Below are 26,461 nucleotides of genomic sequence, written 5' to 3'. Positions count from 1 at the left end.
ATCCTGGCGAGGTCCCATATGCTCTGAGAAATATGTTCCTCTTCTCTGCGAGTGTTAGCGTGTTCAGTGAAGCGGCACTGCATTAAGACAGGCCTGGGCTGGGTTCCAGGAATACCACGGTACCACCAGCTGATCCCCAGCATCCACAACACATTCATCTTGTATGTGGAGCTGTGTCTAAAATACCTTCCCCAGCGAGACTTTCTGTGCCCTTGGCTAAAGGTTTTGTTCCTTATGTAATTAAAAGTCAGAGAAAAAGACTGAATCCCAAGACCGTTTTTACGAGTTCCAAAAACACTCAGCTTCTGTGTTTATACTCTTGTCCCTAAAGTTAGCTTGAGGTTATGTTGATGCAAGTGTGCTCTTGAATTCTTTACTAAAATATCATTGTTCTATTCTTTTCTTTAAAACCTATGATTAATAATCTCTATACTTCATAACCGTTGTACCCAGAGACTGACTTCACCAGGAGAGAAATCGTGGAAAGGCGAAGCCAAACCAAGTAACTACTTGTATTGAAGCGTTCTTTTCCATGAATGTCTAGTCGAGCCAATCCAATTGAACTGGAAAGACTTAAAGCAAGATATTCTTTTCCTCTCCATGAAATATCTCATTATAAAGAACTAATTTTCAATTGATTATATGAGCATGTCACACATATGAGTTGAATCCTAAAAATCAAATCCTGCGATGTAATTGTTTGTTATTTGCCCTAAACGCAGTGATTTATCACGGGGTGATTGAATTACGGAGCTGTTCTTTGACGAATGTTGCCAACTCACACTGACAGATGTCTGGGGCTGATGTCACCCCTGGGGCTGATGGATCTGTCAGATCGGAAGGGTGAGAATGCTGATGAAAACATCACATAGGGAAAAGCTTAGTAAACCCACAGTCTGGTTTTCTTTGAGTTTTGCAAAGTTATTCTTAATGGTAAACAGTCACAAAACTTCAATCTAGAATGATTTAAAAAAGGACTTGTTTGTTTTTCACAGTGCATAATTTCATGTAGAATGCATGCCAAATGTATGTAGTAGCCTACTCATTATATCCATATCTTGAGTGATCTTTCTGGTAATACTTAGCCAGTCGCAGTGGATAAAATATTTAGGAAATGATCGTGGAGTGCCGAGGCACAGTTTCAGCAGTAAAGTAATCTTAAGGCTAAGTGAATCAAGGAGCGCATTAAATATACTGTCTCTACACTTCAATCTGATTAGTTCTTAACTACATGGATCTGTTGCACCCTAAAACATTTTCCATCATGGCTGGGTAACAGTTGGTCAGTAATGGACACTATAATTGTGTATTTTAGCATTGGTACATTAGCATAAATAAGTCATGTTTTTCCTTTAACGAGAAAATTGTAATCGAGCCAGTTTAAAATGGCAAGACTTGGAGGTGAAAGTAAGGGTAAACAGGTTTTTTTTATCAGGCTCCTGCGGGACTGACATTGCTCATATCTCTGGGGTGTCATTAGCTGTGTCATTGGTAGATCCATTTTTCTTCCCACCTGCTGAATAGGATGGGGTGCCTTGTGGATGCTGAACAAAATGCCTGTGGTTTTGAGTGCCTCAATCAATTCAGTTATTTCTTTCTAGTCGGGAATCGTGCTCACTAGATGCATGTGAGCTTCTTGCTATTGTATTCCATACCTATGTGGATAAATGACTAAAATAGCTGCTGTTTTGTTTCCTTGCTTAGTATATTGTCACAGTAACATCTGCTAACCATGTTTCTAAAAAACAAACAAAAAAACATTTATTTAATAGAAGCTTTATACACAAGATAAATATAATAGTTCTTGATTTCGCTTTCAAAGAAATGGCTTGTGGTTCACTAACCATCTTTACAGTTGCAATTTGTCGTTAGCCCCTTTCATACAGCAATCCCAGTAAATTACTGTAAAATTATTAGAATGACTTTACTGGTAATGATGTTAACACACACAACGGTGTTCTGGCTTTTTACCGGTGAGACCATTCACACATCACATGAGCACCAACATACCGGTAAATTCTGTGATGTCAGTCATGGGAAATGATCTCCATTTACATGGCACCATTTTCTTTACTAGCCCACGTGAGGAAAAGTGCTGTTCAATTAGATTTTTTTTTTTTTTTTTACGTCTGAGTGACAGGCATTAAGGGGATGATCAAACAGAACGCCTTTTTGCTCTTAAAAACGAGAGAGGCGCATAATAGTATCCAACTGCAGAGAATGAAAAAGAAGGCTGGGTCTCGAGTGTGTGACGACACGTTGAAAAAGACGTGGCACAATGGTCAAAGATTTCTATCTAGTGCATATTTACATAGAAAAACTATTAAAAAGCAGCAGAGCTTACTGTAAACAGTGCAGAGTAATCACATCATCTCAATAAGAACTTTGATTAGACCGAAGCTTCTGTATCTGTATGTTTTATGTGTTCAAAAACTGAGATTTCATGGTGTAATAAGTGTCATTACACTTGAACTTAATGACATTTTATTCTAGTATATTTATTTTAATGCTATTATTTTCGCTAGCCTTTGCTTACTTGCAGTGTACTGTGAAAATGGCATTTTCAAAAAATGTCATCAAAAATGTGTCTTTGCGTTATTTTACATTACTTTTTATTTTCCCTTATTCAATTCAGACTGCAGTTCCTTACAACTCAACTGCAATATAATTGCTTTATTTCTTTGATTCAGTAGCAGGGCGGTGCCACAGCTTAATTATGTTTCAGGAAACACTGATGTGAATATAACTTAGTCTCTGGAATATCATTTGTTGATTATTATTTAATTTTTTTTTACTATTGCAAGTCATCTGTGCCCGTTATCCTGCGGTTACCAGAATGTAGCAAAGCCTCTGAACAACTGATCTCAGAGTTTGCATCTTGGCAGATGACCTTCAGGCGTTTCTCTGTATGTGTGGGCGACTTCAAGCGTTAGCAGACTGTTTGTGAATATAAGCTGCAGAAGCAATGACAGCCCCACATCATTCTCTCTGCCTCCAGTCAGATGTTTGCTTTAGCCCACTTTGAGGGATTACATTTTAATAGTGGTGAGTGGTGAAGCCCCTGAAGATATTCCCTTCGTCTCATCAGTCTGGAAACTATGGGAGGGGTCTACTAAACAGAGAGCAGCGGATCGGATTGTGTGTTTTCTGGTCGGACGTCCATTCCCCCACCGCAGGCACAGCTGCCCTCTCCTCTCACTGAAGAAAGAGAAGAATGAGGGAGGAAACGAGCAAGCTATGTCAGTACTCAAGTGACGCTGACCCATGCCACACGCATTAGTCTTCCTGCTCGGTTTACTTTGGACGGGTAATTATACTGGCGAGGCATGGCCGAGTCTTGCAGCGTTGTTTTCCTTTTTTTTTTTACCATGTCCTAATCTTCTTGTAAGGCTAGATAATTAATAGTGGGTCAACAGGAGAACCTGTAGTTGTCATGTTAATTGATCGGATTTAGCTTGTTGAAGCAACTTCTCTCTGTTGCACAAACAGTAGATTTTATCCCAATAAGCTGAAACTCAACAACTGACTGTCTTCTACCTGATGACTCAGTATAGATCCTGGACCTATCTGCAGTTATTTGTTGGTGCCGTGACCCAGTTTTCATAAGTTGCTTTTTAGCACAAGTTGTTTGTTTATAATGAGTTGAAGAAAATTAGAAATGTTTTTCAAGCGCATTCTTTAATCACAGCCAGCTGTACATCAAATTAGCTGCATTTGTTATTGAAGGCTGGCTTGCTGTTAGATGCAATGAGTCACTCAGCACAGTGGCAATGCAGTTTTTCTCTTACAGAAATCTAGTCTTTGGCTACAAATCGGTTTACATCACCTTTGATGTGCAAAAGTTGACACTTTGCCCAAAGGTATAAAAGCTCGCTGTCAGATTGAAGGGATAGCCTATACTGTGCAGCTATTGGTCAGTACAGAGTGTAATGCTTAAAAAGCCCCTTGGGCACACTTAAAATGACTTTCACGATCTGTCACATATAGGCACAAAGCCAGACCTTCATTAGCTCACAGCAGTGCAGCCAGATTGAGAAAAGGGATTTAGGCCCGCTGTTCATTTTAGATCCAGTCTACTGAATGTTAAAGAAGTAAAAAGTGTTCTGTCTGGCTGATAGAAGAAAGGAGCCAAGTGCATTAGTTTTGGTTAGCAGTTGCCACACTGTGTGCTTATGTGTTTTTCATTGTGAGCAAACTCAAAAGGCTTTTTACAACCTCTTTAGCCTTTTGTAAATCAAAGTCTTATATCACAGACCATAATATTTCAAAGCAATGGTATATTTTACTATATAGTTGTTTTTTTTGCTGGAAATTTGACAAGAAATATTTAATAATCTTCATATTTGTACACAATTTAGTGAATTAAATAGTTCAAAAATAGCAAGTGTTATTATCATTAATTATTACACGGCTCTGTGGAATACTTTTTTGGATTCTGATTGGTCAAGTGGTATCATCCAGTGATATGTTATTCCCCGATAACAACCACTAAAAACTGATAACACAGGCTCATCCGGGTAACTGAACTCAGTGCTATACGCTTGCAAGGAGCGTTTTTTCTTCGTGGAAGTTTTGCTTTTTGTGAGCTAATTAAATATTAAAAGTCAAATCAGTATTTTGTGTACAATTATTGAATTATGTCTTCCAGGTATCGTGGACTTGCGCTCTCTTGTTTCAAACAAACACAGCTGCTGCCATTTTGCAAATATTGTTTTGTACACTGTAATGGATTATAATATAATCCATATTTCAGATGTGCAGTTTCATCACAGATCATATCTCTTATCTCTATAATTATTTATGTGGTGAAATGCTGTGTAATAAGTGGTATGACTGTTACATATCCCCTAAATGTCCGTCTAGTTTGAATTTGTCACATGCTAGCAACTACTGTCTTCGTGGAAGCTTTGCGTTTAAAGACCTAATAAAATATTTCAACTCAAGTCAATATTTTATGTGTAATTATTTACTTGCGTGGCAAGTAGGCGTGTAATCAAGTAGGCGTGTAATAATGTCCTGATCACTCTGTCAGGTTTATTCTGAGATAACACCGGCTGGATGTTCATTATCCCTTACTTATTTGTCTCTTTTTAATGTGAACTTGAAGGATTGCAAACCAAAAGATCAGCTTATTTATAACAGATGAATGATATAGCTGGCATCTGTGCAAAAACAGCTTCACATTATGTAAGACATCAACTGAACACATCAGTTGAATTTTGTATTAATGAGGCAAGTTATGTTGCTCAGAAACTGTAAACAACTAAACTCATATTTACAATGTCAATGACAAGTTCTACCTCCTCTTGTCTTGTTTGTGACATGTCTCCTGCTGTATTTTTGCAGTACTCCATGTTTCTTTGTCACTTTCATGTTTAATTTATATTGATTTCAGCCAAAAAAATCTTAACACGTCACTGCATTCACACTGCTTGCACAAGGTCTATGGTGCTGGGTCACAGAAGCATCTCAAAATCAGCACTGAGAGTCGAGTTTCGGCACTGAGCCGAATGAAAATGCACTATAAACCTATTTATCAATACTTTTTTAAGGCTTTTATGAAACATGCCATTCCATTTAGATTAATTAGCATAATTATATAAATGTGATCATCCTCATCATGTAAATTAGATTTCATAACAATCAAGTTTGTAATAATTCTCAATGGCCAACTCTTGAAAACCATTTGAGCCTAAGGAAATAATGCAGAATCTAAAAAATCACGTCATTTTCTATATGGAGTCGCATGTCTGTCTTGCAGCAAAAACGCTGTCAGCGTGAAAGTGTTATCCCTGTTTGCCATCGCAGTTATGCAGCCATGCCCTTCAGATGCAGCGTGTGTGAAACAGACCTCAGTGCTTTGGTACCTAAAATGAGATAATGCTGAAAAAGAAATAAACTGTTCTGTAATGTCTTTCTGGGAAAATAGAGACTGTGTTGAAGTGTTTTAGAGTGTCAGGTAATGTGGTTGATTGGTCTTCGGGTCTTTGCATTTTCGATGCTGCTAAATTTGCAAATAAAACCTATTCGCTTTCGCTCTGAATGTTCCTGATGCAACACTTGTTTATTTCTTGCTATAATTCTCTGTGACTTGAAATAAAGCGCCCCACTAAGAAGACTTAAAACGTGTCATCGCTGGTCTTGGAACATAATGGCTAGGACGCCCGAGTGCCATCACGATGTGACTACCGAACATGAGGGGAAGGCTTAGGCAGTGTTACACTAAACAAAGTTCATGTTAACCTGACAGGCTTTCTGTGCGATATTCTATTTTTACAAGATTTTTGTCATTGCTAATTATTCTAGATTTGCCTCATTGTTGCTACTGAGGAGCAGAAAACGAAGAATTGACGCCAGCTGCTACAGTTTCCTTATTTTGTCACAACAGGCTCCAGGGCCCAGGGCAGACTTTTGTCCATTGGTTTTACCTTCAAATTGTCTGATTCAGGTTATTGCACTTTTGGCTCTTTAACTAAAAGAGAAGCTCACTCTAATTGGGCCCAGCTTGAAAAATGTGAAATGTAGCAGAACTTCTTGCCTGACTTTACAGTTTTGTGTCACAAAACGTGGTTGTTCTTCTTCATTAGTCTACAATAAGACAGAAATAGGTTTTATGTTCTAAAGCTGATGGCTGCATGAAATCTGTTTCCTTGATTTTATTCATTTAGCCAACATTTATTGTTTTTAACCACCTGTGGTGTTGATATACGTAATGGGCTGTGAGTTTTCACCTTTCGATTAATGCTATCCCATGGATTCGGCCATCCATTTACCAGGCAGATTGGCAGGCTTTTCATTTCTGGTTTTGTAATTAACTCTAATGGCGGAGTCCTGAAATAGATGGGGTTTATAGTCTAAGTTAAATAATATTGCATTACATGGGCTGAGGATACACGTATCTCTCTGTGCCCTAAATAGAAAGCTGATTTGTTTGTGTATCTGGCACTGTGCATGCCTGTGGACTGGTTCCTGGAGACCCAGAACCAGAGCTGGGGAAATCAATTAAAAACAAGTCGGGCCGTCCCTCGTGCACCACATCTTAATGTGCTAGTTATTTCCTCATAGGGCATATATTTCAATGAATGGTGGTCTGGTGTTACTACTAATAAAGTAGAAACTAATAAAGCAGGCACACAGACAACAAAATGTAATACTCTTCCATGAGTCATGTCACATGTTTATTTACATTTATTTACTAACGCATTTGCTGGGTATTCATTTCCCTCTACACTATAAATACTATCCTCTGACTCTGACTCTGACTCTGACTCTGACTCTGTTCTTTATTTGATCAAAGAATCCTGAAAAAGAAGTATCATGTTTTCTGTATTGAGCAGCACAACTCATCAGCATATTAGAATGATTTCTGAAGGATCATGTGACATTGAATATTGGAGTAGTGACTGAATTACTTTGCCATCACAGGAATAAATTACTATTTAAAATCTTTTAGAATGGAAAAGAGCTCTCTTAAATTGTAGTAATATTCCACAGTCTTTGACCAAATAATTGCAGCTTTGTTGAGAATGAAAACATTGAACAATCTTACCAACCCCAAACTTTTGAATGTTCATGTACATAGTAAATTAGCACATTGATATAAAATTAAATTAATCTCCGGTTACAGATTGGCAATTTTACAATACATGTGAATGGAGATCATCCAGTAAGAAATTAGATTTTAAAAAAGTTTATTTTATAAGCCTTATTTTAATTCTTTCCTCCCCTCATATGACAAGATAATGTCTGTCTGATATAGAATAATTATGGAAAATTGCACATATATTCAATAACAAAATTGCATCTGATAGAACAAAAGTGCATCTGTGGCAGACCATCTTATTGAGTGAATATCCGTGTGTTGACTTTAGGGTGATGGAAGTTGTGATTGTGTACTTCAGTCTGTTCTGGTGGGAGCATCCACTGTGTGGGTGGATTTGTTGTAATTTAACAAGGATTAACCTTTCTTCCATTGCCTACTGAAGAGAAATCTGCCAACCTCAGCCCAGCTGTTACGACATACTATGATAAGAGGATTTGGAGAAATGTGGTGAAGTTCTCGCCCTCACAGAGCATCTGAATGATTGCAAGTGTAAGACATTTTGAATTGAGATTTCAATTTCAACGGTTGTCTTGTTAGCATGTCATCACCTCTGATTTAAACTTTGATAGGCCTAGTTGCACACTGTATAATGCGGTTCACATGAATTAAGGCTTCAGCACATTTTTATGTGAATCAAATCAATCCTATAGTCTCCACTCTCCACATTAATGAAAGTGAAGTTAGGAAAACAATCTTCAGACCACAATGGTGTGTGAATTTTTTTTTTTTTTTTTTTGTAAGACCTTTTCAAATCATTTTAAACATAATCAGTTCATTCTGTGTACAAATGTTGACATAAGAGATGAACAACACATTTGCTTTCATCAGTGCTGTTGGTACAATGATACTTTAACTGAGTTTGTTTTTGGGTAATGTAATTGTGATGTCTGAAGTGGCCCAGTCTACCAGTATGGTGTTATGGACTATTGTCTTTGATTCATTTCGGAGAACTGCTAGGCTAAATTGTAATCTATCCAGACTAATTGCCCACATCCTTTATGGTCTTAATGGCCTGTATGACCTTATTGTTTCCTCTGTCTGAAAGGCCTTGTCTGCTGGAGTCTCCACAGATGCTTTCAAATGTGACCTCTGAGAGATTATATGTGGTACATGTTCACTCACTGATATATTTGTTTTATCTGCTCTTAAGTTTATGAAGCAAAAAAGTAGCGGACCTGTGGAAACGGAGATTGGAATGTAGTCAGACGGTAATCATACGGCCCGATGTTACTGTCACTCTGCATTAGTGCTGCATTTCTCTGTGAGAAATGGCAAGAGAGAATAAATGTGTTTTCCAAGAAATAGCGGCCCTCCAATTACCCAGCTGGATTCCGGATCTGGACCACTCAGACGGAAAGAACTGAAAATGGATCCTTGTTCATGCTCTTCTCTGAGGAATTCATATTTTCGTAGAGCATGTATTGTGACAAACTTCAACAGAATTCTTAGTCAAGTTTTGTTGATTTGTGATCATTGGAATTGGCCAGTAAACACCGCTGATTTTCAGTGCCTTGTAGGCTGAATAGTCTAAACTGGTTCACTATGTAATCACTATGACAACTGACTCGGAGCAGAACATCTTTTACGTTCTCTATTTTCCATCTTCTGGTTTGTGGAAGTTTCTGTTAGTTTCGTTCCTAGGGTCATATTAGCATGATGATTCAATTTGCCCTCCACCGTCTACTGCAGAATGAGTCAAGAGTTCGCACTACTGTTGTTGAATAGGTCTTTAGGGAATACTGTCAGTAAAACACCAAATGTGCTGTTTGTTTTGGTCTTTTGTTAGATTTCTTCGCCACTGGTAATTGGCAGATGTGCAAAGCTTCACCTTCAGTGATGAATATTTTGGAATAACAAACATTCCCATTCATGAAGGTGCCACAAAGTTCTCTCAGGGCCCAGAGATTCAGTGAATTCATCAATATTTTACTGTTGTGTTTGTCATTTGTAGGTGTCGGATGGGAGAATTTGTGATATGTCTCCTGAAACATTGCGGGTTTGCGGTGCAAGCATGATGCAGAAAACCACTATTATACATCAGAAGCAAATAACCATGTTGCTGCAGTGTAGCCACACCCTTCATAAGACTTTTTGAAGTGTGGCCTCAGCCTCATCTGACCTCTCTATCCCTTCATCTCTCAGTCTGTTCCTGTTGGAGCTGAAGATGTGGTCTTGAGGTTTAGTGTCCTACTTTAGCGTTCTTCTTTATTTATTTCCTGGATATCAGAGCAGCAGCTTTGGGAATCACTGTTCCCTTTGATATTTCCCATCATCCTCCTAGGTAGAACACCACCAATCTCAAGCTCAAGCTCTCTTGCTTCATTTTACGACAAACCACTAATGGCTCCACTTCCGTTCTTCAGCACTAGGGGTGGGAATCGTTTGGAATCTCGCGATTCAATACGATTCTTGGCGTCACTGTTTAATTCAAAACGAATTCTCGATTTTGAATTGAATTTCGATGTGATATTGTAAAACTGCATGGTAAAAAAAACAATTTCTGAAGGTTTTTATTCTGCATCTTTCATTTCTGGATGATCTAGAAATGGAAGTCTAAAATAGTTTCTAAACTTATTAAATCTACTTGTCATCTTTCACTAGAAACTGTAACATTTAATACACAAATTCAGTTAAATTAAACCAGTATCAACAAAAGCCATCTTTGAACAACAGATGTGGCAGATTAGCTTGCTACATCTGAATTTCTTTTATTATTACACAGACTGTTTAATACAGATGAGGTGGCATAAATATGTTTACTACATAATACTAGGGATGCACGATATATCGGACGCCATATCGGTATTGGCCGATATATGATAATTTTTAACGTTAACGCTATCGGCCCGATAAGAAAATTTGGCCGATATAATATAACCGATAAATAATGGATTATTTCCTTCAGCTGAGACACTTCAGATGCGCACTGTTCACCATGATGCTTTTGAATTGCTTGAAATATGATTGGAAAAAGGATAATATAGTTACAGCAACATGCAAAGCACAAGTCTGTCATATAGGCTACATCAAATAATAATGAGAACATTATAATTGTGTGCTTGGGACATGGCTTTTAATGATGAGACTTTTGATTTTTTAATCAGGCTTTCAAAAATTATATAAAAATTTGGATTTGGATTTGGATTTATTAGCCAATATATCGGTTATCTGCTTTCAAACATAAAGAGTTATCGGTATTGGCCAAAATGTTCATATCAGTGCTTCCCTACATAGTACTATAAGATTAAAAACAAGTATTAAAATATGAAATTATGTAAAACATTAAATAGCACTTTTAAATATGAAACTAAAATCACCATTAAAATGGTAAATGGACTGCATTTATATAGCGCTTTCACAGACCTATGGCCACCAAAGCGCTGTACATACAGCCTCACATTCACCCATTCATTCACTCATTCACACACCGACGGCGGTGTCAGCCATGCAAGGCGCCATCCAGCTCGTCGGGAGCAGCTGGGGTTAGGTGTCTTGCTCATGGACACCTCGACACTTGGTCAGGTGGAACCGGGGATTGAACCACCAACCTTTCGATTTGTAGACAATCTACATGAACCACTGAGCCGCCATAATTGAATTCATTTGTTCAAGCAGTTTATTCAAAACAGTTTCTTCATTCAGAAACAAAGGAAGTCACTGTCTTTATAAATGGATCATAAAATCATTCACTCAAATAGTTTGTTCAAAAATGCAGATTCATTCACTTACAAAACATTATTTTGAGTTGTTCGGAGATGCATAATAGCTTTGCTCCAGTTTTGTTTGGAACTATTTTCTTTGGAATTCTAACCATATTCTAATAGGCTACTACATCACTTAGTAAAACTGTGCTCTTCCAAGGCTTGTTTTTGTATGTTTTTGCAAAGTGTGATTCAAATGCAAATTGATATATATGTTACCGGCAAAGTGTGTAATCCGGCATTCTATAGAATGCCTAGGTAATGTATAGAATTAGGCAATGTATAGAATTAGGTAATGTATTTTTGCCAAAAACCATCAGGCATTCTATACATTGCCTAGGCATTCTATACAATACCGGGATTTCACACTTTGCCGGTAATATATATATTTTTTTACCCCAGCCCTGTTCATCACACCAACAAACCTCCGAATTAAGAAAGCTGAATACTGAAAGAAAGCTTATAAAGAAAGCTTATTTAAAAAAATATAAAGAAAGCTTAGGGCCTGTTTACACCTGGTCACTTCATGTGTTTTTACGGATCGGATATCTGTCTGATTTGTTAAAACAGTTCCATTTACGCTTGCCCACATAAATGTGTCTCCACAAAATGAATATAAATGCCATCTTCAATTACTGCGCTATATGCAAATTTAACTTTGACAACTTAGTTCACTTCGACAAAAGCAAAAGATATGAGCTTTTTTTATCATCAACTAATTTTAAGATCAAAGATCACATTTTAATGAAGGTGATTGTGTTTTGATTGTCGGCGACTTACTTTGTTTCATTTGCAGCAGTTTGCGCATCTGCTTGCTGAAGAGATTCTCAGCTACTCATCCATGATGATGTGTGTTACTTTAGTGCTGTCATATCTGACTATAACATGTCATATAGCCTATAACGCGTTCTCACATGTTTATATTTTGACATTTTGGAAGGAGTAAAATTTACATATGTGGTTTCAACAACCAGATGCATTTACACCTGTCCAATTTCATCTGGAATGCGTCTCAGACCACCTCCTGAAGTGGTTTGAGTGATCGGATTTAAATCCGTCTTGAAAGCGTTTCGAAGGGGAATTTACATCTGGTCTTTTCACGATCGGATAGCAATGAAGTGACCAGGTGTAAACCGGCCCTTAAATTGAACCTAGACACGATTTCCATCATGGACACATTTAGGAATGAAAAGAACGCCATGAAGAACAGCGCCCCCATCAGGCTGCAGGACTCCTGACCACATGGGTGGGACTTTGAGATGAAGATGAAGGCATATCATAAATAGCCAACTATTCTCAATGCCATCGATTAAAGAACTGCTCTGTTTTCATTGAAAATGACTAATGGCTTTCTCAAAATACCTGACGACATCAAAAAGGATATAAGAGCAGTACTTTTCTTATCAATGTTCACTGTCTGTGTTTTTTCTTCTTTCATTGTGTGTTTAAATTAGCTCATGTACTCTCTGAGTCTTCGGTGCCTCTTTGACCATATACAACCTTTATCACAATGAGAAGTTCTCAGCGTGGGCCTGTATCTTATCAGCTGTATCATTGTTGTAGGAATTAAACCTTCATGCTTGTCATGTCAATTTATCAAGGTGTAATTTCTTTTTGCTATGGAGGATTGTGATCAACAGACAATGTGGTACCTCGCTGCGGTGTGTAAAGGGATAAGCCCCAACGCTAACTCTGAGATTAGAATCTTCCGTATATATGGAGTCAGCGCTCATGATTTGTGGCACGTCACCTTGCTTTTGCTGCAGATCACGTCTGCATATTGCTTCAAATTAAAATGAGCTGAAAGATTCAAATAGAGATGAACATTTCACACAGGTATTTAACAGTGGAAGAGAGAACTTGAGTTGTATAATACTTCTGCTTGAATCTTGATTGGCACTCAAATCTGCATAAACAGAGCATTGCTTATATCAAATCAGACCAATACAGATGAGGCATACATTTATTGGAAACATTTTCCCCTAATTTTCTTCTGCTTCTTTTTTGTCTTTTTCATAGATCTTCTTTCTCTTTTTCTTCTTCTTCTTTGTCTTTTACCTTGTCTTCTTTTTTCTTTGCCTTTTTCCTGTCGGTTTCTTCTTTGTTTTCCTCTTTTGTTATTTTTTTTCCATTCAGTTATTGCACTTCAAAATTTAACTGACAGCAGTGATGTTACTGTAATATATGCATATTTATTAGGCTATATTACTGAGAATTGTACTCAATAATATAAATAAATAAATGCATAATAAATAGCCTATCTTTCCAGGGTTTTTCCTGTTTCCAATTACTTCCAAATCTGCACTCTTGTGAAAACTCCCTTTACAACGCCGTGCAATGAATCTCTTATCGACATTGTGTTTATACTTTTTTGGTTTTATTGTAAGGATTCTGAACAAAAACTTGGTGTTGACCTACTTAAAGGGCTAGTTCACCTAAAAATGGAAATTTGATGTTAATGTACTATTTTTCTTTGGTTGAACAGTAAAGAAGATTTTTAGCTGAAACCGTGGTCCTTGGTGATTCATAATGCAAGTCAATGGCTACCGTTATTTTGGGTATCCAAAAAACATATTACAAGCAAAACGATATATTGATGTTTTATGAAGCGAAACGATTGGTCTGTGCAAGAAACTGAACATTTTTAGCAACATTATTACCTGTAACCCACAGCGTCAGTAAACGGTCCTGAAGGCAGTCTGGAGCGCGAGCCTCCTATCGCATAATGTCTAAAGTGGACTATTGAAAAAGTGTTATTAAAACTAACATTATTCTTTTGTTGCCTTGCAAGCACTGATATTTTCTTCAACTAATACTCTATCAATTGTTGTGATTTTTTTGGTACCTTGGTACCATATATTGCCTACAGTTTGGGAGCCTTATCTGAAAGAATTTCTCTTTTCTGTATGTTGCATGCTGTCTCTTTCCAGTGTTGCATAAGTAACTTGTGTCAGATGAGTCAGAAGTGTAATCTCACTCTTCCCTTACATGTTTTGTTTTATCATTTTCTATCCAATGATTTGTCAGTTCTCTTTAAATCCCTGTCTCTCTATTGTGCTTTATTGCATGTGAAGCTGTTTGAAGCGATCGTAGCCTTTTTTCTGGTAGAGCTCATTTGTGTCTCTCTTGACATGTGGCGCTGGTCGTAGTGTTCCTAGAAGGATCTGTGGCGCTGTGGCAGTGTAAAGCTGATTAAGTGCAAACCAAAGATTCATTAGTTGTATTTAATGAAATAGAAATGAGTAGTGGGGATATTTGAATAAATTAACCTTCATTGCTTCCGGGGAGGCTGGAGGAAACGATGGAAGAGGGAAGGAATTATTTTTCCTTGGACACTAAGTTGATTGCATTATTGTTGCATGGGGTGTGTTGTCATTTAACCCTGCACAAGAAGCAGCAGCTGGTTGCACAGCATGACATGGGCAAATTAAGTGAGTTAATATGAAATGCACTAGGGCAGGGGTTCTCAAAGTAGGGTCCGTGACCAACAGACAGGGGTCCGCAAAATAATTTAGAGACGCGTTTTTTTAATCATCTGAAACGTGCTGTGACATATGTCATAGTGACTTACTGTATATAATGCATTTAACATCAAATAAGCCAAATGAAGACACTGTGTTTTGGTTCATTTTTGTGACGTGCTCCAAAAACCAGTTCACAAAGACCGAGACAGCAGAGAGTTCATCATGTTTTTCCCCCGTCTATTTTACAAAAGCGAAATGTTTTGATGCTATTTTGAATGTATTTTGATTTTGAAGACACTACAGCCAGTTGACGAAATGATCGGGCCACTGCTGCATCTTCACGGATGTTGATCATTTGCGTGTGTTTTTAAGCCTTGCCAATTTAAATATTCAAGCCTAAGCAGACGCGAAAGTTCCCGCGTCCCTCAGTTTGGCGCTTTTGTGTGCGCAGCAACACACATCCAAACCGTGCACCCAGAACGCCGCGTCTCACAGCGCGCAAATACTCCTTCACGTCTTCCTGAGCTTGAACGGACATATTCACACAAAATAATGTGATAGCAGCCTAATATTCATCCTGCCTTTTTATATGTCAATCAAATTAAAGACAGAAAAACAATCGCTCATTGCTTGACTGAAAAACCTTAACCTAAAGTTCGCAGACAGCTCCAGATTTTTTTGTTCAACATTCACTGCATCTTAAAACATCACACTCTTACTTGTTCGGGACAAACTGAGTATTATTATAAAGGTACTCGAAAGATCCGCGTCAGTGTTGTTATGAATGTCAACGCTGTTTCGTCTGGCTTTTTAGTTTAAATCACAAGGCATTCAATTTGTGGTTTGTAAGGGAAAGGTTTGCACCGAACTGGAACATTTTCACTGGATCTCTGCGCCGTGTAGTGTTCGCGTAATTGAAACGGTCATTGAGTAAATGCATTCTCTCTAAGCTCACGCTGTGGTGTGTTTTGAGCCGAGCTGATAAATATTCAGCGTGGTGCATGGTGCAAATGAGTTTCGCTCCGCTCTTTGACGCATTTGCCATTTATGTTTCTAATACACAACAGAAATGGCAGCGCTTATCAGTTAGGCAAATTGGTACTGGCAGCAGTGCGACGGTCTGCAATGCATGCACATAGTGCATAAACATTTTATCAAACACTTATTGAACTTTTGTTTTAATTTTAGCGTGGAACATTACATTGTGATAATTATCATTATCGTTTTATTGACCAGCCCTTAAAACAAACACAAGCACAGACTTTTTATGTGTGATTTGTTCACTGTACTATCCGCTGGCTCAGTGCTCATCAGAATGCAGGTCAAGTATAATCGCAGTTCCTCTTTGTCTCCTTTTAAGAGGAAATCGAGAAATTGGTTAGTGGGGATGGGGGAGGATGGCATGGTCAGGATTTTCCACATTCCCTGGACCCGTGCAGTTGCTTGTCTGTCTGCCCGCAGGGAGTTTTGCAGGTTTGCTGCCTCATCTAGCTCTTGCCGCCCATACCGGCTCGCGTTCACTTTCATTGAATCCTGACCCACTGTGTCAAGCTCACCTTAACTCCACATGGATCATCAGACATCAGGAGCTCCAGATGAAGAGGAAATAAAGAGCAGACTCTCCTCTCCTTGCTGGATGGTAAAATGATTTTTTACACGTGAATATTAGAAATTATTCTTATATAGGCTGGAATGAATTGTAAACATTCAATTGATGATGTTTTTTTCTCTCCAGTGTGACCTATAGAAATATGAACATTTAAAGGAACGGTTTGCTCAAAAAAATAAAAATCTGTATTTATTTGTTCACCCTCATGCCACTATAAACCCAAATGCTGTTTTGGCTGCTGGAAATGTCAGCTCATCACATGAATAAAAAAAAAAAAAAAAAAAAAAAAAAAAAAATTTGAGTTTGGAATGATATGAGAGTGAGTAAATAATGATTTAATGAAAATCTTTTTTTTTTTTTTTTTTTGGTTAAGCTATTCTTTTAAAGTGCAAAACATAACAGACAATAAAAAAAGCTTAGTACTACAAAAGCGAACTCATAAAACACATTTGACTGTCTAATACAAACACAATTGTGATTCCTGTTTCCTCTGTGTCCCATTAAACAGTCAGTGTAAACACAGCTTTTCATGATATATGTGCCACTTCAGATGTGGCTTGCCTGCCGTCTTTGCCGTAAACGAATGTCTCTCTGTCCTGGTCAGTAAAGTACAGTGACTAGTTTGGCATAGCCTGAAGATTAGTGCAACAGTGCTGTTTGTGTATTATCCAGCTGAAACGGGCCAGAGGGAGCTGAACACATTTTTTTTTTTTGTCACAGGAAATGTCACATTTTCTGTTGGGAATACATTAACTTTTACTGGACCCTGCTAGAGCAGTTGTCTTTTGCAGATCTGCATAACATTGACCTTCATTAGTGGCTGATTTTGGAAAGTGAGTTGTCTGCAGTTTTTAATGGAGACGTTTAATTGAATTGTGTTTCTACATGGATTGTGTCTGTGGTCATGCTGTACGCTGCGGGCTCAGGCTGAGGCAGGTGCGGTTGTCAGGTACATGTATAAGCTCTGGGCACAGCCTCAGGGGTGAGCCTGTCTGTGTGCTCACGTGGCAAAAGAGACATCTAGTTCACCAGCTACACAGAAACCACACTGACTGTAAACCTCAGAATCTAGTGAGCCACCGACATAGACAACAATCTTGCTGCATTTGAAATGCGGTTTCCTTATTTGTACATTGTACATCAGTCAAAAGTTTGAAATAATTCAAGTTTTTTTTTTTTTTTATGCTCACCAAACCTGCATTTATTTGATAAAAAATACATACAGTAAAAACAGTAATATTGTAAAATATTATTACAATTGAAATAACTGTTTTCTCTTTGAATATATTTTAAAATGTAATTTATTCCTGTGATGGCAAAGCTGAATTTTCCGCATCATTACTCAAGTCTTCAGTGTCACATGATCCTTCAGAAATCATTCTAATATGCTGATTTCTTTTATTAATATGGTGTTATTACGTTGCTGTCTTAACGCCAGCCAATCGCTGCATTGCCAATCTTGGTTTTCGCTGTACATAACCCAGATATTTTAATAAAATCCACAAATTCATTTGAAGAACCAAATTAGCCAGAGATCAGTTATCATGATTAGAAGTTCTGGCATCTGTCAAATCATCTCCGATGGATTAAGCGAAGTATGAAGAATGGACCCCTGGTCCTCTCTCGTCTTCCACTGTCGTCACTCCTCTTTTTATGCTTCCGGAGCTCCTCCGTGGGACTGGTGTGTCGCGCTAGTGTCGCTCATTAACATTCGCTCCACCGGCCTTGTTCCACTCCCATGGCTTTCGGCCCTGTCATACTTCTTGCCACAGTGAGCATAAGATAAGTGACTCTTTTTTATATATATTTATATATATACTGTTTTTTTTTTTTTCTCTCTCTCTCTCTCTCTTGTGAATGTCCTGTTCTCTTAAGCAAGAGTGTGCGTTGAGGATGCTAATACCATGGTCCAGTTTGTGTGCTGCGAGTCTGGTGGATGGTTTCGCTCTGGGTTCCCTGTAGACTCCCGCTGTGTTTTGAAATCCAAAGATGACAAGTCTTCCAGCTGAGACGCTCAAACACAGCTATTAGACTGCCATTGAGAAAAAACAACTGCTCGCATAGCAACCAGTGCAGGGTCAGCACACTGTAACAGTGATTAGAAGACCACAATATAACGCTGTGTTGTTAGGGTAATGGTTTGTTTCTGGTTTTTTTACATGAAATGTAGTTCTGCCTGCAGTTAAATCTTGTTGGTCTGATATTTTGCATTACCATGCTGCATTATACGCTCAGGAATACTTGATTCTGATTGGTCGGTCGCTGTATTGAGTGGTTGGAAAATTTGGTATTATGACCAATAAAACCTTGAAAAGTGTGGGGTCGTAAAATTTTTAATGATTTTGAAAGTCCCTTATACTCACCAAGACTGCATTTACTGAATCAAAATACAGTAAAAACTGTAATAGTGTAAAAATGTTTTCTATCTTAATTTGTCTTCAAATGTAAGTTATCCCTGTGATGCAAAAGCTGAATTTTCAACATCATTACTCCAGTCTTCAGTGTACACACGAATGAATAGTTTAATTTAACTCTACCTCAGTATTTAATCTGACTCTAATTTCAGATTACTAAAATTTAGACTGAGATTATTATTCATTTTAGTTTTGTTATGAATTTGGATATTTGATTAGTCTGGGTACCCCATACTTTAAACTATTCATTCATTAGGGACCCGATGTCGCAAAGAGTCTCATGCCGGCCAGGTCGTGGATCTCACGGACACAAAAATCAACAGTTCTGATCAATAGCCGCTTTCCGACCAAGTAGTTACAGGAACTTAGTTCTAGGAACTGTCCACTTCTAAACAGTTCAAAGAACTACTCTCCCCCAAACTCGGTTTTGCTGTTTGCGTTCGCACTGGCCAAGTGGCCATAGGAACTGGTAGGAGGGGTAAGGGAGTGATGCAAGCACGGTGACTTTTATTTTGACGGCGCGACGGACCTTTATTTTGGCGGCGCTGAGAACGCCAGAGCAAACAATGCTCGCATTCTCTGTGTTTATTAGTTAGCGATCTGTCTAACACAGTACTGTTTAATATGTTATTAGTTAGAACTGTTATAGAAAGTAGACAGTATATGAAAAAAAGTTTATTAGCCTATGCCGTGTGGTTGATGTCCAGTGTTGCTAGCTGGGCAGATAAACATAATCATGTTTGGCTTGGTCCCCTCAAAGTTGCGTTGGATTTTCTCTTCAGCATAAAGGTTTAGAGACCCATCTATCACTGTTTTCCATGTTTGTATAGTTAGTTTATGGAGTAAATATATAGGCTATAATCTGTGTGTTTACATTCTAGCTGTTTTAAAAATGGCGGGTGCTGGTGTTCCGCGTGCGTTCGGCCAATCAGCGTACACTAACGTCATGGGTAGTTCCTATAGTGCTGGTTTAGACCCTACTCTGAAGTAGGAGCTAAATTAGTTCCTCCAAATGGAGTTCCTAGAACTAAAATCGTTCCTAGTTCCTGCGGTGCGAACACGCCGACATCCGGGTACTATAGCCAATAGTAGTTCTAGGAACTGTGAAAAGGTTCCTCTGGTCGTAAAGCGGCTATAGATAGAGGATGCAGGGTTAACTATTAAATTGGCCGCTACATGCTTGCTCATAGTTTCATACAATTTGCTAAGTCAGTGATAGACAGAAATCAAACATTTAAAAACATAATTTTGGTGATCAGAGATGCTTTTTAAGGGATAAAATTATTGACTACAGGAGGGCTTTAAGTTTTCAATCTTTATTATAAAATAAAAAGTGAAAGTGACACGACGTGTAGCCATTTGTAGAATTTGTGCTCTGCATTTCACCCATCCAAGTGCACACATACACACACAGCAGTGAATATTGAACACACACACCTTGAACACACACCCGGAGTAGTGGGCAACCATTTTTGCTGCAGTGCCCGGGGAGCGATTGGGGGTTTGGTGTCTTGCACAAGGGCACCTCAGTTGTAGGAAATGAGAGTGGAAGAAAAGCTGTTCATTCAACTACCCCCACCGGTACTGAGACTTGAATCCATGATCTTTAGGTTACAAGTCCGACTCTCTAACCATTAGGCCACAACTTTAGCCTGGATGCCAGCCGAACTTAGCCCCTCCCACAACATTTGAGGTCAGGAAGATCGGTCTGGACTTGATCCGTTGTGGAGCAACAATGCTCGAACCAGAGCTGTTCTGACCAATCAAATTGTCAGGGCGGGCTTTATTCGATGATGGACAGATGATCAACAGTAACGCAATCATCCACGTCACCAAAGGGCGCTTGGGTTGCGATTAATATTTGTTTGCTGTATTGTCGAGTTCTAATCCTCAACGGAGAACTTGTTCGTATATGCATTCACCTTTACTATTTCTCTCAAAAATGATGATCGTGTTGTGGTAAGTACTCTGTGTATCCTTAAATTGTTTTTACAACACCGGAAAAGATCGTTTACACTCATCTTCTTCTTCTACTTCTTTCAGCGTGTGAGCAGTTGAGTCACTTACTCCGTTGTTCTGATTGGTTGTTGGCCTATCCAATTGAGTGCAGAGGCACTTTCTTTCCTGGTTCCATTGAACACGCCCCATAATCACAACCCAATGGAGCAGTATAAGACTCATATTCTGACTAGAATCTGAGTATGACGACGTCAGGCTACCCCGAACTTCCCCGAGAAAAAAAAAAAAAAAAAAAGTCCAGACTTCCAGAGGTCAATCGTGGTGGAAATTGAATTCACTGCCCACCCAGAGTGACTCTGAGTGGGCCTCACAACGGTCTGAAGAGGAGGGGTCACCTCCTATATGTTCAGTTTTTGGACCGTCTTTGCCCTGGCAGACCTCCAGGGGTCACAGGCGAAACTGGCTCAGACCAGGAATCTATATAGTGACTGCTGTAAATATATCTAAAAATGACTGCTGTAAAATTGAGATCATTTTACCAATCGCACTGAGCCATTTAAAATGATACCAAACTTGAAAGAGAAAAAGCAATAGATGCACAAGATACATCATATATGTAGTATCGACATTCTTAGTGAACTTTCAGCTAGGGTGAAAAGAAAAGGGGTGGGGAGAGGGGGTTTAGGATGGGTGAACACAGAACATTAGGCAAATGGATTTTTGTGTCCTTGCTTCATGATCTTTTCTAAAGATTAGCAAGTTTATTTGTGAAAGCTCTTGTGTTCAATCTTATTCCGGTCTTACACATGATCCTTGAGAAATCATTCTAATATGCTGATTTTGTGCTCAAGAAACATGTAAAAAAAAAAAAAAAAAAAAAAAAAAAGTATTACAGTTTTTACTGTATTTTGATCAAATATATGCGTCCCTGGTGAATATTAGAGATTTCTTACAGATCAACATCTTACAGACAACTTTTGAATGGTAGTGTAAATAAATCAATTGTTTGTTTATTTCTGTTATTTATTTTGTTTTATTGTTTATTTTATCGTTATTTTGTTGTATACGTGTAATACTGTACATTGTGTATAATATTAATATATTACATATGGTCTCACTGGTGGTGAATTCCACTTTGTGGAACATTTCGTTTTTTAGTGTGAACAGAAAAATGTACCTACTTGACACTGGACACTTGTAATGCTGTGCCTAGTCAGAACTAGGTGCAACAAAGAGTGGTATGGTTTTCGGGTTTTTCATTTTTGACTCAAGTTCAGCAGAGCACAGATGGTCATTCAGCCGTTAGGGACTAATATCTGAACTGTTTTCATGTACTGTGCTCCATGCCAACAAAAAGCCACAGTGCATTTGGCTGTCGTCAGACAGAGAAGTTGTGCTTGACCTGTAATGAGTGAGACTTTTGGAAATGTAATTAACTCGAGCAGATTAGCAGTCAGACGTCAGTATTTCCAGACTCTATGTGCTCCTCTGTGTATCTACACATAGAGATTCATCTGTGCTATAAGCCCATATTTGTGTTTATTTGTGTGTGCATGTAAGTTTTTAAAGTTGTCCCTCCACCCCCTAGAGAAGTCTTTCATGTGTGCGCCAGGGGCAGGTGTGGGACACACACACTGTACGGCATTGATGAGAGCGGCCTTTGAGCTTCGCCGCTCACCAAACACCCAAAAAAGGCACTGCTGTGCTCGACACGCTCTGCTAAAAGCGCATTGACATCAATGTTTACACGCCATGGCTACCTCCTCTAATTGATGAATTCACATCTTCAAGTTGACTGTGATTCACATTTCTATGAGGGAACTGTTTTCATCACCAGAATGGCGGAATGGAAATAGACAGGTTTAGAGATTTTTTTTTTTTTTTTTTTAAAGGTTTTTTAAAGGTTCAAAAAGTTAGTTTTTTAGAATTCAGTATCATGTGTGAGACTCTGTAAAAGACCCAGGACACGAGCACAATGGTGAAACTAGGAAAAACAATGGAAATGCAACACAGTAGATTGCAAAAATATGTTTTGTGTGAACTGCCCTTAAGACATCACTAAAGTTTTATCTGAAAAAGAGAGCATAAAGGATGATGTGGTCACTCAAAGGTATAAACAATAATATTTTATAGAATGTATAAGAAAGAATTGGTGTGTATAATTGATTTTATTTTATTAGAGGTTCAAGCGCGTTGTGCTGAAACCCTATTGTAATTGTAAAATTTCCCAAGGATCAGCATTCTCCCCTAAAAGTGATCGGGAAGACCAGACCGTAAGTTGTAGAGACTTTAAACTTTGAGGGCTGGTAGTACTCATACCGCCTACAACGGCTCGCCCCAAATGACGGGGGTGCTACAGCGGTCAAAAGTGCGAAATGGCTCACAACTTATAAACCGTCAGGTGTAGGCTAAGATATTTGATATCGTTGGAATCCTTGGCTCAAGACGGACGATGGCAATCTGATTGTCAATAGTTATAAAAATAAGTTTAAATTTCAGTTCACAGTGCTTAAAGGTGACCTATTATGCCCATTTTCACATGATGTAGCCTAATATAAATCTCTGATGTCCTCAGAATGTGTCTGTGAAGTTTCAGCTCAAAATACCACCCAGATTTTTATATGATAGCTTGTCAAAGTTGCCCAGGCTTTTTGTGAAAACACTGTTTTTTTGTGTGTCCCTTTAAATGCAAATGAGCTTCTGCTCCCTGCCCTCGTTCAGAAGACGGCCGATCCTTTAAATGTGCTTCAGATACAGGAACAACATAACAGCCGAATTTCTCTCTGGCAAAATGTCAATAATATCCAGAAGCGTAGTGTGGCCTTACATGTTTGAACCGGAGTCAGATACAGATGTAGAGACTCAGGAGGAGGCTGCAACTGTTAGACTGTACATGGACATTTCTGAATGGTTAGTGGATACATTTATGTAACTTAGTTGTTGTGGAGTTACGTTTATTCATCTCATCGACCCAACCCTGCTCCTGCCGATCGACTGTCCTGCACAGTTCATCTCCAACCCTAATCAAACACACCTGCCTTTAATTTTCATGTGATCCTGAAGACCTTAATTGGTTGCTTCAGGTGTGTTTGATTATGGTTGGAGATAAACTCTGCAGGACAGTCGATCGGCAGGAGCAGGGTTGGGCACCCCTGGACTAGACTGTACCATCATGTTAATCTATATATCTATAATCTGTATAGGTGCTTGTGTATGAACTGAATTAGGATGCCCACAGAGCCAGAAAATATATGCTGCATGGAGATAGAGCAGGTATCGTTTTGTTTACGGTTTTAATGTCGGACTGATGCCTCTCACTCAGGGCGGGATCTAGTGCAGATCGTCACCGGTCATGGGCGGGGTTTCCCTACTCTTACGTTGGAGTGGGGGGAAATCTGAAACAGCTTGTTGTAAGATATTGCTAATGATATATGGGGATTATTAAAAAAAAAAGTATTGGGTGGATTTTTACTATTATAGGGTGTTTGTTTACACACACTGTGGACACACATCTGTGTTCAAACACTTTATAAAAGTGAATTTTGCATAATGGGTCCCCTTTAAGGGCCGCCAAAACATTAGAAGTAACCAACTTTGGCGAACTGTGGTCAGACCAAAAAATCTGCGGCTGTTCACCACTTGGTGGCGCTATAATACGAAAAAAAACATAAAAGCAGCTATAACTATGCAACCATTGGTGCGATTTACTTGAAAATTGTCACGCAGTGTCTTTGTCCGAGGTGCCATTATTGTCTGTGTGTACATTGACGTATCACAAAAAACATGTCCACCATCGGTCAATGAATTACTGTTAACTGTTAAAAAAACTTTAAATCCATATATTTCCTATGGTAAATTTTCTGTATTGGCTGTAAATGGCCATTTCCATCTATGACTGAGTTGGTAATAGGCTTTCTAAATAAAGTATAATATAATCTTTTCACACATGTGCTTGAAGGCCTTAAACCACTTGAACCCTGATAATTGCTGCTCACAGCTATATTTTAATTTAATTGTTATTATTATTATTAGTTTTGTGTGTTTTGTTTTATTTTGAAAGGGTGCAATACATTTGATCATTTTCATCAAGGAACAAGGGCTAGGGACAGAATTTTACTTTTTATTCTTTTTTTTCTTTCATTTATAACCTAAGGTGTTGATTTAGTAAGGATACTGCGGTATCAGAGACTGATATCGTACCAAAGCCAAACTTAGTATTAATCCAGCTCTAATAAACATTCTAATAATGCTAATAGAATTCCTCACACAATTGACGACATTTATGTAAGCTGGGTCAGTCAGGCATCTTGTTTATTCATCTGGCCAACATTGCAGTCGAACTCACACGGTCAATGTGTATATTTGCTAATGCGTTAGATGCTCGGCTAGGAATAGCCACATGGTTCTCTTCATTGCACACTCCTGATCTACATTCCAACGCTGCACCTTCCTGAGTTTTGCTTGTAGACCTTGTGACAAGTTATCATCACCACTCTCAGGGGCATAAGTAGAATAGCGCTTGCTTAAAGCTAATTTTGGATCTTGTTCTCCGAGGTACTCACAGTCACTAAAACAATAGAGAGGCAAGGTCGGGCTGGCAGTCGACCTTGAGAAATTACAGCTCTCCCTACTCACCATTATTTATTTCACAACATCTGTTGGCCAGCACAATGCTGCCCAATGTGAATCTGACCGCTTCAGTGCCTCAAGAATGTAACCCTTGTACAATTATATTAGTGCATTGTTGGCTAAGCTGCACAATGTGACCTCTGTATGGACTGTGTGCAACTAAGTGCTTTCTTCCCCAGGGCAGCTAGTCAAGTACTCCCATGGCTCAGATTGGTTGTTGGAGAGCCTACAAAGTTTTTTAACACTTTAGTTCACAAAAATTTAAATCTGAGGTCAGTGTGTACCATTATTAAATTTCCACATGGAATCCTATCAGCGCAGCATTTAGGTGGATGATTTCCCATTTCCCATGATGGATAATAAATAAAAAAAATCCAGTTATATTTGTCAGGTCAGTGATGTTAATGCTCTGTGACATACATTCGCCCCCCTTCTCTCTTTCAGACAGAAAGACAGGGCCTGATCTCTCAGTTAAGTTGTTTTTATAAGCTTTCAGAAGATTAATGGCTTGTCCTGTGCCCTGCAGAACTGCATGGAGAGGCTCTTCCATTTCCTGGCCTCTTCTGAATGAATGTACTTGATGGAAGTATTTCTGCTTTTGTATAAATCATTTATGAGGCATCGCCGCAGCTGGTATTAATAACATCTGCATTGTAAAAAGGAAGATGGCTGTGAAGGAACACCACTTTAGAACATTGAAAGCAGGTGTAGCCGGGTAAAACCGGCAGGTCTTTAACAGCTCTGTGTTTCTCCTCTATGTTTTAGCACTTGGCTGTGGAGCAGCGCCGACTTCAGCTGCCAGAGTTTCGAAAAGCTCCTGGCCTTTTGTAGTGCTAGACTTCTCTCTCAGTGCAACAGAAGTTTAATGTCTCCTCAAACCTTTAGGAACTAAAAGCTCTGATTACTCTCTCCACACAAGGTGTTGTTTTGGAGGAGGCAGTTGTTCAGATCAATTGAATAAATTGCCAGCAGGTTTTGGGATGTTTGCGATGCAAGTAGTTAAACGAACTTCCCCACCTTTCACTTAGCTTAATGAGAGAGAGTTCATGAAGACCAATTACTTTCTAATTTGCTAATTTAAT

The 26,461-nt window shown here is 38.6% G+C and overlaps 1 protein-coding gene across 6 annotated transcripts in view; it reads left to right on the top strand.

Moving 5' to 3' along the window:
- The window catches only part of enox2 (ecto-NOX disulfide-thiol exchanger 2), a 250,392-nt gene that overhangs the window by 92,619 nt on the left and 131,312 nt on the right, over positions 1–26,461 (top strand). The gene's annotated exons all lie outside the window — the stretch shown is intronic.

Source organism: Scardinius erythrophthalmus (genome assembly GCF_964197995.2).
Source record: "Scardinius erythrophthalmus genome assembly, chromosome: 13".
Lineage (NCBI taxonomy): Eukaryota > Metazoa > Chordata > Actinopteri > Cypriniformes > Leuciscidae > Scardinius > Scardinius erythrophthalmus.
The sequence above is the reverse complement of the archived record's forward strand: the minus strand, read 5'-3'. Positions and strand labels throughout refer to the sequence as shown.